The following is a 15749-nucleotide window of genomic DNA, read 5'->3' as shown; positions in this document are numbered from 1 at the left end:
TGTCCCCCTGGACCATAACCCGCTTATTGAAGTCAATTAACTCATTAACTCTGCACGGAGGGAGCTGTATCTTAAAAAATACAGAAAGTGATATTTTCACTCTGAACTGGGTCAAAAGCTTTTCTTTCCTTTTTTAATTTTTTTTTCCTCCACTCTTTCCTTCCTGGGGACAGGTTTGGACTTTGTTTGGCAGCGGCAGCCGGAGGCTCGGCTGCGGGGATCTCACGCTTTTCCTCGGCAGTGGACATAAATCCTCCCGAAGGCAGGGGAAGGAGAAATATGCTGATGCTGAGCCGCTGCCGTAAATCCCGGTGCAGGGAAGGCAGGACCATGCCGGGAGCTCTCCCACAGCCCGCGTCGCTGCCAGGGCTGTTTTGGGGTCTGAGCCTGGGTGCGAGGGAGAGGAGGGTCCTGAAGGAGGAGCAACGCTTCAGATTAAAGGATTTGCCAACGTCTAATGAAACAAGAGCCTCCAGGCTTCCATTAATTAACAAATTAGCTCATCAAGAGTCTCCCTAATTTGTCGAATATAAAGCTGCCCTATTAATTAAACAAGAGGACAGATTTTAATTTGCCTGGCAAAATGGCACATTTAATTGATAAATGACTCATTTAAACCGTTCTTGGTGAAAGTTTCCAGGAGAAGCGATGGGGGATGAGCGAGGTGTCAGCGCCGGGCTCCTCCGAGCGAGCAGCGCCCGTGCCCGGGGCGCGAGCCGCCAGCTTTGCCCCCACGCTGTGCTGTGCGCCCCGCGTCACCGGGGCTTGGGGACCACCGCGTGTCCCTGCTGCTGATCCCACGGCCTCTCCTCCTCCTGCCAGCCTGCCCTCCTCTCGAGAGCTGGGCTCTGCTAGTGCTTAATTGACCCATCCGCTAATTGGGTCTGATTACATCCAACCCCTCGTTCCTCTTCCCCTAAACCCCCTTAGCTTGCTGTTTTCCATGGCTGGCAAATTATTTAGCAGGAACTCCACACCGACTGCTGGCCAGCGGTCCCTGGGGTTCCCCAGGGTCGGGGAGATGCTGGGCTGGGGGTGACGGACACCGCGGCACACGGGAAAAGCACTCGGGGCCGGGGGTGCCCAGGGAAATGCTTTGCCTCTCCCTCGGGAATTACAGCCCTGTCGTTCCTCCTCGAAGGCAGCTTCAAAAGACCCGCGCCGGTTCATGCTCCCTGCTAGCGATAAAGCAGCTCACCGCGGTCACTCGGCCTCGCGGCCGGAGTTTCTTATCCACTTGAAGGTCAGGGGGATGAATTGGAGGTCGCCTGACATTCAGATGATCTCCGCGTGGGATTAATTGCCCGCACAAATCTCCCCGGCCAGATGTGCCGGGGAAGCAGCATCAAGCTGGGGTACCCCAGGTTCTCCTTTACCAACCCTTTTTTTTCCCAAAAAAGTAAAGAGAAGTCTTAACAGGAGAGTGGGTGAATTATGTGGAGTCCTGCCCGAGTTTTCAATTTAGCTCCATTGATTTATAAGGTCTTTTCAATTACTGAATCCTTCTTGGCGGCAGCGTGCGGAGCAGCTGTACGTGAGCTTCATACTCCATCGGGCCAGGCGCTGTGGCGGGGACCTTCTGCATCTGCTCCAGGCCAACTGAGGCACAAATAATGAGGATTTCCTCTGCAACATTTAGTAAATAAAAATCAGGAATTCATTAGCACAAGAACTTGTCTTATATGAAGAAAAGACTGGAGGAAAATGGGAAGTGCAGGAGTTATCATGAACATAATATATGAAGCAATTTGAATTCAGGAGAAGGCAATGTGAAATCTTATTAAATTTTCTTCTTTTTTTTTTTATTGTGTGGGCATGGTTGGGCGATTTCCGAGGGAGCTGGAGATTAAAAAAATACGCGGACAAGAAGTGACCTTCCCTCGCTGCTGTGCTCGGGCCATCCCCGCTGCGTCGTGGCTCTTGGATGGGAGCTGCCGGCTGGGGAAGACACGAGGGGTCAGGAGCCCAAAAAGCTCTGAAATCCACCCAAAACCAGAGCAGCCCACGCCTGATCGTTTCACTTTCTCTTCCTAGTGAGTGCTGGAGTATTAATAACCTTTTGGTGTAAAATTACTGCATTTTAAAAATTTCATTATGTCTCTATGTCACGGGACATAAAGCAGAGGCAAACCTAATTAAATTACTGAGAATTAAATTGCCGGCCCCTCCAGCAAAGCCTGGGGGGAGGCAGTTGATCCCTCCAGCTTTGCAAGGGATCCAAATTACTCGGCTCAGCTCTCCTCCCACCAAAGCCGGAGCCAAGCTGCCCAGAGCCATAGGGAATGAGCCCGGCTCAGCCCCTGCACCGGCAGTGGGGAAGCTGGGGTGGGAGGGAAGTGATGCTCCTGGCAGATTTATTTATTAAGGTCCATAATTAATAGTGAAGACATCCGCGGGAGAGGGAAGCCGTTGCCTCCATGAGGACAGGGAGAAGGCGGGGTGGTTTTGTTGCTATTTAAAGGAAAATCTAAAGAGGCACCAGGCTGCAAACACTGAAGTTCCTGCAAGCTCAGCAGAGCTGGGTTCCTCCGTCAGCGTGGATGCGGCCGGGGGGCTCGTGCGGGGGGACGGTCCCCAGCCCGGCTCCCGCCCTGCAGCATCGCTGCTGCTGACTCGGCTTCCCCCCGTCCCGGGGCTGGTTATTGCAAAATACCTTTGCGGGCCTTTGATGTGGGCTATTTCTAAAACTCCAGCAGCAATTTGCTGAGGATTTCCTGCATTTTGGGAGAGGCCAGGAGCAGAGGGGGCCAAGCGCAGCCGTGCTGCCCGGCTCTGCCTGCACCCAGCAGCATGAATGCCGGGGCTAGCTGGAGCAATGTGGCCGGTGCCTTTCCAGACCCCTTTGCCGAGCCACCATTGCCCGCCTGCGCGGTGCCAGGGCAGCCGCTTCAGCAGCGTTGGGAGCACCGTCAGTTGCAGGAGATGGGAATGGCACCACGGCGATGGCACATCACACCGCATCTGTCGGGAGAGCACTGTATCCATCTCTGTCAGAGATGCCAGGGCTGCCCGGTGAGAGGAGAGGTGATTAAAATAAATCTGCTTATAAATAGCAAGGTGTGCTCCCTGTGACAGGGGACGTTCTCTGTTGCAGGGGGACGCAGGGTCAGACCTTCCTGCCCAGCCTCCTCCTTGCCCATGCATTTGAGAGCCAGAACAGACATCGCTGGGCTGCCGCCTTTCGCTGGCCTCAGGTTCATTAGCACAGCCGGTGGCTCGTCCCCGCAGTCCCGGGGTGATGGAGTGCAGCGGTGACACACGGGACCCACAGCCCAGGTCGGTCCAGCTCCGCTGACCCCATCCCACATGCTCTGGGGTGGAGTTTGAACCCTCAAACCCCGCCGAGGGTACCAGGGGTACCGGGCATGGACCCTTCGGGCTACGTGGTTCAGCCTGGAGGAGCCTCGCTGGGGCTGTTTGGTCTCCTGGGGGAGCAGGGATGTTTGGTTTTCCCTTTCAAAGGCAGGTAGCTCTGGTATTGATGCTGTTCCTCATCTCTGGAGAAAGGCCTCACTGTTACGGCTGGCAGAAAGCAGCTTTTCAGCTGCCCCAGAGCAGGTCCGTGACCTGACCTCCACCAGCAGATCCGCAGGAATCTCAGCACCAGCCCCGCCGCGTGGATGCGATGCTGGTGCTTTCAGCTGCTCCTGAAACTCCCCCTCCTGAAGGCTCTGCAGGGGCTGGGTGTGCCGCAGCCCTTCAACAGGAGCGAGGAGCAGGGTCTTTAATCTGCTGACAGGTTGTGCCCTGCGAGATGAAAATTAGGCCTGGGCTGCTCTGAGAGACGGTCTCTGGAGGTGCTGCAAGCGGGGCTGTAGGGGTTCAGATAAGATGATGTCTCACCCCCACATCCCTTGTTTCTCCATGCATTCATACCATGGGGCTGGTAGCAATGCTGTGGGGCTGGTACTGGTGACGTGGGGCTGGTACTGGTGACGTGGAGCTGGTAGCGATGCTGTGGGGCTGGTCATGATGCCATGGGGCTGGCACTGGTGCATGGGGCTGGTACCCTTGCCCCTAACCATGGTCCACCCCACTGCTCCGATGGTGGGAGATTAGGATGGAGCCACTCCAAAGTCACCTGCTCCAGCTGAAATTTCAGGTGCTTCTTCACTCGGTACTTTTGGGCTGGGGAATAATATTTCAGCCCACTGGGGACTACCAGCTGTAGTGAATAAACATCAGCTCTGCAAGGAAAAGCACTTGGGAGATAATTACAACTTGTGATGAGGACGAGGGCTCTCGAGTGCGGTATCACATGGGGCGAGTGGCTGATAAGCCCTGTGGTCCCCAAGGAGCGGTGTCTCGGCGAGGTGCCCAAGGCCACTGCATCCGCTGGGGCCAGCACCAGTGCGGTGATGCTGCGTGGCCAGAGTCAGTCCCCGAGGGCACCCGGTGTGTCTCTGCTGCGTCTCAGGTGGGTGTTTGGTTTATGAAATGCCTTTTCGCTAAGCGGCAGTGTCGGAGGGAGCCGTGCTGTCCTCTGTCTTACCTGTAATGACATTTTAAAACTAAATTTCCAGACATTTTTTGTATGCATATTTTTATATATAGATATAAAACATATTTTATATCAGCTCAATATATCTGCAGCAGGGTTGCAGGGTTGCCGCGCTCAGCACCCAATGTGTACAGGCTGGGATGATGGGTGCAGGGACACCCCACCGCCACCCATCCATCGGGGCTCCACATGCTCTTTGGGCACCCCGAGGGGGCCGATCCTGCCCAGAGAGGTGCCCCAGCCCCGGGAGAGGCTGTGCCGGTGCCAAGTGTGGCAGGAGGTGCCCTTTCGTTGACCATACATGCCCCATAAACCGTGTTTTTAGGCAATTGTGAACCTGAGCAATAATGTATGGGGTTCCCGTTTTCTGCCCCAGTTGATAATGGAGACAGTAAATGTAGTTCATGTGTTATTCGCCGCTGTGGTTTAATACCTATTACTCAGAGGGCTCAGGTTAGAGCCCTTTCTTCCAAGGTAAAAAAAAAAGCACAATGGAAGTAATTTAAATAGACAGTTTATGCTGTTGGTGTTCCAGCAGCTATCACCAGCTCTGTTAGGTGTGGTATGTATTATTTATGAGATTTCATTAATATGCAAATCTGCACCACTTGATTGGCTCTCCTGGCATGCTTCCAAGACCCTTATAAATTATCTAAGTGCCGGGCTGCCTGGCCCCACTGCCACGCTGGGGCTGGAGCGAGCGGGGGGCTCTGGGGCTCTGCTCCTGTCAGCCTGGCATCTCCCCTGATCCCCCATTTTTCTCTCCTGCTTTTCCCTGCTCTGGTCTCTTTGCAGGCAAACCCAGGAGTTGGCATTGCATTTTCCAAGCTATAATATTTAGGGGGACTCAGGCTCGTTGGATGACCTCTGCCTCTGCTGTGGGGTGCAAGCGAGGCGGTGGGAAGCTGGAGGTCTCTCACTGCAGAGGAGGAGAGGAAAAATCCCATAAAAAGCCGGGGCCGGCACTGGTGCTCGGCAGTTTCTCTCCCAGTCCCCGACATGGGCAGAGCAGTTTGTTTTACACGGGCTCCTACCAGCACGCAGCGGGGAATTACGCCTCATCCCTTGCATCCTGGATAAAAGACGTGATGCAGATGCACCTGCAGGTTAATTAAGAGCGAGCAGGTTGCACGGTGCAAACCTCATGCTTCCAACCTTGCAGCCATGGGTAGAAACCTCTGCTGGCTCTAACAAGGGATGGGGGAAACGTCCCAAGAGCCCAGCTCCCAACATCATCTCTTTGCTAATTTTCTGCCCAGCTGCGAAGGTGTGAGCAGGACACGGCGAGCGGCCCTTTGCCCAGCGCTGGGCTGCTGGCCGGGAGATTCCCAGGCTCCAGAGGACACATGGCTGCAGGAAATTAAAGCTGGATAATTGCAGAAGGCCTCTGGCTGGGCATGTAATTAAAGTGAGGATTTGACAGCGGGTGGATGAGGGGGGCTCTCCCGGCTGGGCCAGGGGGTTGGCAGGATGGGAAATAGCTTCTGCTTGGGAATAAAAAAACCAAATATGTAAAATATCCCTTCTGCAGGGGATAAAACATGAGCAATGATTGTCCTGCTGCTCCCTGGGTAGCCCTGCTTTTTCCCTTGCTCCTCCTTTAATGCACACAGATTTGAGAGTAAAAGCCCATGGCAGGAGCGGTCCTGGTGTGCTGGGAGCCCAGCAGAGCCGCTCTGGATTTACACCGGGGGAGCAGGGCAGGAGCAGGGCAGTGCCGGTGCCAGGGCGTTAGCAGGATCCCAGGGCAGCGGGGCGGACCCGGCCTCCCGCCAGCCGTCTGGGTGTTCAGGAGCAATCGCCTGGGAGGAAGGATGGGTTTCGCTTGGCATGGGGAGCCTGGAGCTGTTGGTTTGCCGGCTGGGACCGAGAGAAGCCACTCTGAGCCTCCAAGCCTCTGGCTCCAGCACTGGGGTCTTGGGCTTTAGACACCAAAGCGGGTGTGCAGGAGCTGGGGACTTCAAAACCTCATCGGGGGCATTTCAGGCCCCAGCTGGGATGTAGGTTTGATCTAAAGATGAGGAAAACCAGAGCAACCAAAGCCCAGCCTCTGCATCCTCCGGAGGCGCTGCTCCCCGTGCCTCTCGGACCCAGCCTGGGGACGGGGCTCATCCCCTGCCCGCCGGGCTGCCGCAGTGAGGACGGCTCCGGTGCCCTTCCTCCATCCTCCTCGTGGAGCCCGTACGGGTGGTGGTGAGGGTCCCCGTGCGTCCCCATGCTGTCCACTTGGCCAAGGGCAGGCAGGAGAGGAGCCGAGACACCGTTTGCAGTCGGGGGCTGCGGCGTGCGACCGCGTTAATTCCCTGGCAGGAGATGCTCGTAGCCTGATTAAAACTGTGCTTTAATGACGCTGTCCCTCTTGCTCCCAATTAACTCAGCGGCACTGCCAACAGCCTCCCCGCCACCTCCCCGGCCTCGTGTTGCAAAAAGAGACGGGGGGAGGATGAAGGGAGCCCAAGCCCCAGCAATTATCCCGGTGGCCAATTTAATTTGCAGGTGACAGCGAGAAGGCAGCAGCAATCCCGACATTGCCCGCCCCACGCCTGCACTTTGGTGTTGCTGCTCAGCTGCTGGGGCCCCACACAGGAAGAAACTGGGGAGAAAAGCCCTGAAAATGTCATTTCCCCATAAGGGGGGGCTGTGGGAGACGCTGCCGGAGCTGCCCGTCCCTGCCTGCATCGCTGCCGGGGGCTCCCGGACTCGGTCCTTGCCCATGCTGGGGGGCTTTCCCGCTTTGCTGGGGGATGTGTTTACGATGAATTGATCTCTGTCAAATGAAAATGGAGATTTTCCCACCTGGCAGATGCCACTTCGACTGCAGGTCTCATGGCGGGTAAACATTAATTGCAGCACGCCTTTAAATGGGAAGAAAAAGTGACAGGGCTGAATTACTTCAGTCTGGTTCCCTGATGCCAAGCCGTAAATCACGCCCTGGAGTTTATAGAGACTTTATGTGTCTTGGGCCAGGCAAGATCAAAATTTTCTGAAGAATAATGACATGTTAATGATAGCCTGCCTCACAGATAAAATTAGCAGAGGAGTTTTTTGCTTCTATTATAGTCAAACCTGGGTTCTTTTGCCTTCATATTGGTCTCTTACATGGAGAAATCCCTCACGGGGTTGGATGAAATGATGCTGAGTTCCTTCCAGCGAGGGACAGCGAGCCCAGAGTGTCACCAGTGTGTCACCAGTGCGGTTATGAACTGGTATGTCCATTAGCTCATCGATAAACTCGCCAATATCTGAGCAAGTTGTTAATTTATGAATGTTTTGTGTGACATCCCCTTGTCATCACTGCACGGGCTTGATGCGTAGTTAGGCTGGCTGTTGCTGGTGAGAGCTGACATCGTCCATGGCAGTGGATGGGCAGGGTAGTTGTGCCAGCCGCCTGCTTTACACCCTCTTTAACCCTCGAAAATTCACATTTGCTCACCCCCAGGTCACGCAGCCCCACCACGTCCCGGGAGGCCGGCACCGGGTAGGGAAACCCACCTTGAAGGAGCGTCACTGTTGGGATGCGGGGATGTCCCCATCTTGCTGCCACCCTCTGCAAGACCCGTAAGGGTGCAAGACTTGTGGGTCCGAGCTGAGCCCTCCTCAGCTCATCACATGTGTGTGCAGAGCCAGCCAGGCCGCAGCCATCCCCTCCACATCCCCCGGGAGCTGCTGCGAGCTGGGTGACCCATGCCCGTGCCCCAGAAATTGCCGTGCAGCGCATCCTACCCGGCGGTGATTGCCAGCTGGTGGGTGTTAAATTACTGCGAGCGGCAGAGGTGACTCGTTTCGATCCCGCTCCCGGGGGGCTGCCAGCCCTGCTCCCCACCCTCCCGCCCCTCCAGGCCCCCGCTCAGCCCTGCGGTCGGTCTTGACCTAGCCCTGGTGCATCCCAGGCACCTGCCTGGCTCCCGGCGTGATGCCACGCTCCGGACAAGCTGCGCGTCTGGGAACAAAGCTGAAATTATTTTTTTTCCTGTAATCAAAAATACATGATTTGTGCTGCTGCTCTGCGAGCATGTGCTGTGAGTGCCAGGGCGTCCTGCTGCTTGCGGCTGTCCTGTCCCACTCCCTGGGTTTCCCCAAATCCCTCATCTGCGGGGATGCTCTTGCCTCCTAGTACTGTGCCAGATTTACAGGCGCCGTGGTATCCGCCGGTTCCAGGCAATCCTGAAGATGCTTTTTCAGTGCAGGATGCAGCCCTCTGAGATCATAAGAAATGCTTCAAACCATCACCCTGAGTCAGAGGGGGAAGAGCCGTGTTTTCCAGCCGGGCTGTAAATGGACACGCGAGCCTCCGGGACGCAGGGAAGGGGGCTCCGGTACTGCTTGCGTTGCCCTGCCCTGTCTGCTCCAGACAGACGGATGGGTAGGTGGTGTTGGATGAGGCTTGGAATTGTCAGGATGGATGGATGGATGGACAGACAGATGGACAGAAAGGCAGTGTTGGGTGCACGGCCAGGAGGGTGAGTCTGAGTGGGTTCAGAGCGGTCCAGAGGGATGGACAATGTTGGAGCAGTCTGGACAGATGGACAGACGGGTGGGCGATGCCAGAGTGCTCCAGCCAGAAAAGGACACTGACCGCCAGAGCCAGCAAAGGTGACGGTGGCCACATGTTTCCTCTTCCTCACCCTAAATCTCCTTAGCAATAGATGATTTTATTTCTAGGCTGTGGTTCCCGCCTGGATGGAGTCGACTCCGCACCTGGCTGGAGCTGCAGCAAACGGCTCCCGGGGCTTTGACCACGAGAGCCGTAACGAGGCAGGGATTTAGGGCTGCCATGGGGAGAGGCGAGGGGGTCCACTCCCCCCAACATCACCCCCGGGTTAGCTTAGGCTGCCTGTGAGGAAACGTAATTGATTCTTTAGGTTAAAGCCTTTTCATCTGCACAGACAAGCCGAAGCATTAATTCTGTATAATGTGACATGGAACATTTGTGTGCAGCTCTGCGGCACGGCTTTCCCTCCCCGTGCTCCCTTTTGGGCTCTGACTTGTTTTCTTTCCAAGGCAAATTCTGGATCTGGCTTCCATCAACAGCACTAATTAATCCCTTTCAATAAGTCCCAACATTTATTTATTTTTTTTAATAATTTTCAGATAACGTGTGCATTTCGGGAACAAGCTTCTCTCTGTCGTGCCAGTCCCGGAGGAGGATTGCATCCAGCGCGGGGCTGAGCTTTGGACATCAGGATGCTCGAGCCGTGTCTGGCCGTGGGAAGAAGCTGCGGGGGGACCCCAGTGAGGGGGCGGCCGATGGGGCGCAGGTGTCCCCGCAGCTCCCCCAGCACCACCGAGCCACTCTCTCATCACTCCAGAAATAGTCCCACCGCTGGCATGGGCTTAGGAATAAAACATATTTTGCTGTTATTTTTACCAGGGCGGCGGGAGTGCAGCCCCAGGGACCTGCACCAAGGCCACCCCCCCGGCCAAAATGAGACCGAAAATGGCATCATTTGCTCAGAGCCGGCAGCTGGAGCGGCCAGGACCTGGCAGAGATGCTGAGCCTTCCTGCAATGAGGCAGCGGCCGTGCTGCTTCCCAGCTCGGTGCCCAGCAGCCCCCGCACCCACCCCCACCGGCTGCCGGCGATGGGAAGCGGGATGAGGCCATCAGCAAAGTTGGAGAGCGCCAGCTGATCACCTGTTTCTGCAAAGCCTTGCTCCATGGAGCAGTGATTGCCCAGAAATCGATTGCAAGGAAAACTGGATTTATAGATAAAAAAAAAAAAATCATAAAAAAGAAAGAAGGTTTTATTATCGGGGTTTGTGCAGTTGAAACCCTTTACTGTTATTAAGACAAATCCAGCTGGTGGCTTAAATAATTGGGTATTTCCTGAGGGGTTTATCAGCCGTCTCACATCGATGGTTCTATTTTTGCCGTGAGATTACAGGAATACTCGCCTCTATCTGTACTTTGTATCTGGCCGCTGCAGTCCCTGCACAGGGGACGCTGGCTGTGGGAGAAGCACAACCTGCGGGTTTTTAGGGCGATGCTGAAATGTAGCACGGAAGATGAGCCCGCGTTAAGCTTCGGCAGTTTCATAGCCAACGCAAGCCATTAAAGCGCTGTCGGCATCGTCCTTCTCCCCAGTGGGGTGCTTGGCATCCAAACCCAGAACCCTGGCAGGGCTGCGTTTAACCCCCCTCCATCCTAAATTCCCCCAGGGCCAGGGGCTGGTGGCCACTGTGCCACCAAATGAAGAGAGCAGGGACCTCAGGAGAGGGCAGGGATGCTGACACCGAGCTGCACCCTCGCACCCATCAAAGTCCAGCCGAGCTTTGCACAATCACAAATGCCCCAGTCTTCCCGTTTTCCAAACCCAGAGTTTTTTTCTCCTGAGATGCAGATGCAAGCAGACCTGGCCTGAAGTGGTTTCCCACAAAAGATGTCACGTTAAAAAAAAATCCACTCTGAGTCAGAGAAAAAGAGACAAATGCCACATTTTTCCACAGGAAAGGGCTTCGGGGCGATGCGGCACCCAGAGAAAACACTCAGTTCTGGCAAAATTAACAATTTGTGAGTAAATTGGAGGTGCAGAGCGGGGAATACCTGTGCTGATATCAGAAGCTGCCTGACCACGAACCTGTTTTAAGGATAATACAAGCACACACACACGCAGAGCATCCCCTGTGTGCCAGCTTGCTCTGCCCATAGTGAGCCGTGGAGCCATTCCCTCCCACCTCTGCCGAACAGCTGGGGGATAAAAATCCTTAAAATTAGATAAAGACTGTGAAACGAAGGTGCAGCACTGCGCTTGGGAATTCAACTTTCTGGGCCTCGTGTTTCCAAACCACCTTCCAGGAGGGGAAGAGCACAGAGGAGTTTGCTGCGCCGCACCGGCGTGCAAAAGGCCCCAGGGAAATCTGTTCGTGAATGTGGACCCCAAAGGATTGGGCCGTATGCTCAGTCTCCGAATATTTATGGGAAAGTGCTCATTGAGGCTTTTTCCAGATTTATAGTGATGTCCCAAGGTGAAAAATGTAATTTTATGGTCAGCATTGATCTTGTACAACAAAACACATGGAGAGGATCCTGCGGGGAATTCAGATTAATTGATGGAGGCGGTAGGAACTGCTACGTAACCCACAGAAAGAAGCCGAAATCATTGTCGTTTTAATCCCTTACTCAGTGGCCTTGTTTCGTGGTCCCTGCCGCATCCATATGGCCGAAGCCGGGATGAAGGACTCGCCGGACCCGCCGGCGCCTGCCGCCTCTCTTTCCTTGGTGGGAAAGAAAATAACCTCATTTTCCCCTTAATTAATGAAATCCAGCCAGAACCAGACCCGTTCCCTGGCACAGGGATTTTCTGTCTGCTGTGAGAAGTTTTAAACACAGAGTTTCTTAATTTCACTCATGCTGTAAAAAAATGGGAACCCAGAGGGAGGGAATTAAAGGAACTTCTTTAAAAAAAAGTGTCACATTAAGTTGTTCGTGTTTTTAACCTAAAACCTTGTCCTGTGGATGGGCACGATGGAGATCTCCTATCCTGATGCCCGGCCACACGCCCACCCAGGAGCACACCAAAACCCAGCAGCTCACGCGTCTCTCGGCTGAAGGTTTGTCCTGGAGCATCTCCCGCAGCTCGGGGTTTATTAAGGGTGGATCAGCTGTGTCCGTATGACAGCTTATGGCCGTGCCATTGCATTTCCAGAGATTAGAAGCATGAGAGAGAACTTAAATGACAAAAACGGGCTCGAATGAGCCATCCGGCGGTGAGGCCATCTCCTGGGGGGGAGCAGAGTATTTCAGAGCTCGGAGGTGTCTCAGCATCACTGAGAGGTGCCAGGTTTACGGCAAGTGAACTAGAGAGCCTCCAGGGAAATGCCGTCCAGAGAAGAGAAATAAAAATAATTTTGAGAAGACAAATAAAAGGAATTTTATTTCTCCAGCCACTCTGAGCAAACAGAAACACCCCACTCTCGCCGCAGGGTTTTGGGCTGCGAGGTGGCTTCAGGACCCTGGGGTGGATGAAGCTGCTGTGCTGGGATGATGCCGACGTGGAGGCACCTCCCTGGGAGCAGATTGTGGGACCACCCGGCCTTGCTGCCTCGTCCCTGTGGTTGCCTCTGCTCAGCAATAATGTGTAACATCTACGTGCGTCACCCAAATTCTCCCTGTGCTGCTCCATGCTCAGGCGTGGCCATATCCAATGTACCCCCACCATGGGGACAAAACGTGTCTCTCTAGGCTCATCCTCAGCATCCTCCCGTGGGAATGGGCACTGCTCGGTGCTCAGGTGCTTTTTAGCCAGATATCCTAAAGAGATGAGCACTATGCATGTGCGCCTGTCCATCTTGCTTTCCTCCTGCACCAACTCATCAGTCTTTTTTCAGTTTAACTTGTTCCGTATTGACCAAGAGAGGTCTCAGAGGCAGCGCTGGCGAGGGGGGAGAAAGGCTCTCACTTATCCCACCCCATGCAATGCAGGTTCAACCCTGGTATGAGATATCAGAACAGCCCCCAGAGAAATGCGGGGAAACCTGCGGTTGGGGCAATGATTTTTGGATACACCCGAAGGGCCTGCATCTTTTCAGTGAGATCAGCCTTAAAAATCCAGGGGCTGAGGTGTGAAATTTGAAATGCACTAGATGATATAGGTTTATTCTCCCCGGGCTGGGCTGGTTGAAGGCAAATCCCCTGGAAGCTCAGCTGCAGCCCAGGGAGTAATTCACCCTCTTGCACCCTCGGGAACTGATCTCCCTGGAAAGCCTCAGCATGTGCTAATTAACCCTGCAACCTCAATAAAAAGGGGGCAGGCTCTTTCTACCACTGGCTGTGCCCTGTGATGAAGTTGGTCTGGAGGTTGGTGCTCAGCTGGGGGGAGCTGCTGCCCTCCTGGGACAATCCCCTGCGGTGGTGGGGGCTCGCACCGGCTTTGCTGGGGACAGGGGCTGTGACCACTGTGGTTCCCCCTAAGCTGGGGGCCTGGAGGCAGCTTGGAGATGCTGATTTGGAAACCAGGTAGGAGAGACCCTTCCTGAATGTCCCCTGTGGAGCAAAGGTGAAATGCAGCTGGGTTGAAGTTTTTGGCTCTGCATAAAGGCCCTGAGCTAATGGCCAGAGCTGGGCTGTGAGCCTGGGGGCTGTGGTGGCCACCCTGAGCATCCTTGAGGCTGTGACCCAAGGAGCACTGCTGGGGCAGATGCTGCTGGTGATTCCTGTGAACTCAGGTGTGAACCTCTGTGGGATCCCTGTACCAGGAGAGGACCAGGAGGCTCCTAGGGAAACCTGTTGCATGTTTGAGCCTGGGAATAGTGGGATAGACCCCAAATATCAGCCCCAGGACCTTGGTTTGTTTTGGTAGCTCCTCACCAAAGGGCTATTGGACGTGTCACTTTGTGGTGGGGGCTGATTTCTGAGTGCTGGCAGAGCGGTGCCCGCAGAGATGGGGCGAAAGCAGGTCGGGGTGGATGCCAAAGGAAGGCTTCGTTACGTGACAGATGAAGCGCATCTCTGGCACGTGGGAGATGTGCCCCTGAGCAGGGCTCTGCAGGAGGCGATGGGGCAAGAGCCTGTGCTGCCTCTGGGGACATATCAGCTGGGCCACCAGCGCGTGCCCCTGTCATCGCTTGCCTGCAGGGCAGCCGCGATATGTATGGGGAGGAAAAAGCAAAACTCAAACCAGTCCCATGGTTTTATAATGAATCAAGCTGCAGGAGAGAGAAATGCAGAATAAAGCTGTGCAGGTGCCCAGTGTGGACACGCCAAAGCCCTTAGCTCCGTCCCGGGGGACAGATGAGGTGAGCCTGGCTTGCATTTGGATGACGTGCTCCTTACCAGACTAATTGCTTCCTTGGCAGATGTCGGAGGGTGTGAGCAGGGCTGGGTCACCCCCACCCCTGGGCAGGGGAAACGCTGCCTGTGGCTGCAGGCAGGGAGCCCAGGGCAGGGTGCCCTGTGATGCTTGGGATGTTTGAATTCCTGCTTTTCATCTCAGCTGCAATGTCCTCTAATTCCCACTGAAGCTTATGGCGTGCCTTGAGCCCCTAAGGAGCCCCGGGGGATGAAGCACTGTGTGTAGGAGCCTGGTGCTGCTCCTTGTCTCTCTCCTTTTGCAAAGGGAATTGCTATTCCCCCTTGGGTTTTATGGCTCCAAATATATTTTTTTTTTCGGTGGAAAGCTGTAGGAAACTTTTCCTCTCACCCCCTCCCATGTGGCTCTGGGCAGAGGCAGGGCCTCCTGTGGGAAAGGGCTGAGGCCGGTGGTTCCTGCTGAGCAATCAGCATCTGCTCATCCTAAACTTTCCTCGCTCTCTTGGGGACCGACAGCAGTTCCTGGTGAGGAGAGACAGACCCCGGAGTGCTGCTGGATCCCACCACCCCAAGCACCGGTGCTCCCTGTGCCTCTGTGGGAACCACCTGAGACCTCAGCTGGGATTTGATGCCAAGAGCCACATCTGCTTCTAAATCCCTGGCTGGGCGATGTCCTGTCTGTCACCTGCTGGGGGGCTCGAAGGCAAGGAACAAGTGACTTGGTAATGCTGGAAGGATGTCCTGCGCTGGTGTTTAAAAGTAAAACAAAGTGCCCGTGCCCAGCAATCCCTCATCCCTGTACCTGGAGCTGTCGGTGGCCCTTGACAGCTCCCACACAAATCAGAAACTGCCAATAAATCGCCCAGCACGGGCGCGTCCATCACTCCCCCGGCTCGGCCGCTCTCCCCGGGGGTGAGCTGCCGTCCTGCCCCCACGGCAGCTTCTCGGCCCGTTTTTGGGATGGAAGCAGGTGGGTGGCAGCTGCTGCATGGGGCTGTTGATGGGGCAGGGTCCTGCTGGCAGCAGAGCTGTGCACCAGGAGTATTTGCAACCTGTTGCATCAGCCCTGCTTTGCAAAGGATGTTTCTCAGGTGCCGGGGGGTGAGAAGGGGCAGTGCTGGAGCCGTACCCCAGCCCGTGGGTGTGCATCGCTCTCCTACGTGTGCCACTCGTGTTTCTGAACACGGCTTGAGTACCTAACTGCTCTGCAGAGCCCTCGGGGATGCTTTGCCTGAAAAAGGTGCTGTATAACCCACGGCTGATATGTTGGCTTTAAAGCACCCTCCTTTGCATGGCAGGATAGGCCCAGTATGAGTTGAAGGAGTGTTTACGACTGCGTCTCCCCTGCTTAATGGGAGCATGCCCTGCCCCTGCGAAGCCCGACTATGGGCACGAAGGCAGCGGAGGACTGAATTGCCCATCCGCTGTAAGAGCGGTGCATGGTGGTGGCCGGGGTGGTACGGCTAATGCAGCTGGAGGGACAAGCATCCTTCCCTGGAGGA

The sequence above is a fragment of the Platalea leucorodia genome (genome assembly GCF_965183815.1).
Source record: "Platalea leucorodia genome assembly, chromosome: 12".
NCBI lineage: Eukaryota > Metazoa > Chordata > Aves > Pelecaniformes > Threskiornithidae > Platalea > Platalea leucorodia.
Note: the sequence above shows the minus strand (reverse complement) of the source record.